Source organism: Limulus polyphemus, unplaced genomic scaffold, assembly GCF_000517525.1.
Source record: "Limulus polyphemus unplaced genomic scaffold, Limulus_polyphemus-2.1.2 Scaffold916, whole genome shotgun sequence".
NCBI classification, from domain to species: Eukaryota; Metazoa; Arthropoda; class Merostomata; order Xiphosura; family Limulidae; genus Limulus; species Limulus polyphemus.
The window spans coordinates 345,677-346,949 of record NW_013666526.1 but is presented as its reverse complement, the minus strand read 5'-3'; the positions used below and the strand labels follow the sequence as shown (position 1 = coordinate 346,949).

Genomic DNA, 1,273 nt, shown 5'->3' with positions numbered 1-1,273 from the left:
GTACTTTATAGAATAGTGTCGATAGAATAAGAAATAATATATTGTAACGTAGATGTTGTACTTTATAGAATAGTGTCGATAGAATAAGAAATAATATATTGTAACGTAGATGTTGTACTTTATAGAATAGTGTCGATAGAATAAGAAATAAGATATTGTAACGTAGATGTTGTACTTTATAGAATAGTGTCGATAGAATAATAAATAATATATTGCAACGTAGATGTTGTACTTTATAGAATAGTGTCGATAGAATAATAAATAATATATTGTAACGTAGATGTTGTACTTTATAGAATAATGTCGATAGAATAAGAAATAAGATATTGAAACATAGATGTTGTACTTTATAGAATAGCGTCGATAGGATAAGAAATAATATATTGTAACGTATATGTTGTACTTTATAGAATAATGTCGATAGAATAAGAAATAATATATTGTAACGTAGATGTTGTACTTTATAGAATAATGTCGATAGAATAAGAAATAATATATTGTAGCGTAGATGTTGTACTTTATAGAATAGTGTCGATAGAATAAGAAATAATATATTCTAAGGACGTTTTCAACAGGGAAAATTTTCGTCTTTTTTAAGTTGTAACAGTAGGTTATGCAGTGATTATTTACTCGTGACGAGTTCACTCAGATTAAATTCTCTTTTTTTAAAAAAAAGTTTATTTGAACATTTTACAAGCAAATTAGAAAAACTCTCTTAGCTTGGTCACTTCTTTCTTGCAATACAACGAACGCATGCTGCTAGTACCGAGTGCAGACTGTTACACAGGCAACATTTCAGGAAACGGAAACACGCTCATAACAGTAGATCGATTTGTTTAATTGAAACCCGGTGAAAAGTTGTTAAAAATACGAAATTTAAAACAGTGAGTATTCCTATATAGCACACACACACACACACAAATCCAAGACATGGTGTTTCTCAACCAAGTTCTAACTAAGAAATGCAAGCCAATGAAAATTTGAATGGTGTTACACACTACAAATTAACATGTTTGTGTTATTTTTTTGTTTTACTTTAATTTTTTGATCCACATTACTTTTACATTTTATTCAGAGATCTTCCCCACATATGTCTTTACTAAAGTTCTGTGGTCATTACGGTCCTGATAGCTTACACTACTAATGAAAATGTGACGAAAGCATGAATGATGCAATAAGTGATCCATGAAACTCGGAAAACACATGGGGTAAAGAAACTGTGTAAATTATAGTTAAAGAAACATAGAAGTTTTCGGAAGGTGCACCTTTTTTG

General features: G+C 29.5%; 1 protein-coding gene and 1 long non-coding RNA gene across 2 annotated transcripts in view; both read right to left on the bottom strand.

Annotated features, from left to right (window-relative positions):
• LOC111086201 (dipeptidyl aminopeptidase-like protein 6) overlaps window positions 1-1,273 on the bottom strand; it is an 85,971-nt gene that overhangs the window by 43,066 nt on the left and 41,632 nt on the right. The window lies entirely within an intron of this gene.
• LOC111086200 overlaps window positions 1-1,273 on the bottom strand; it is a 12,017-nt gene that overhangs the window by 7,758 nt on the left and 2,986 nt on the right. Inside the window, exon 2 of the long non-coding RNA XR_002610954.1 lies at window positions 729-730. This is a non-coding gene — a long non-coding RNA (uncharacterized LOC111086200). The remainder of the gene's footprint in view (window positions 1-728; window positions 731-1,273) is intronic.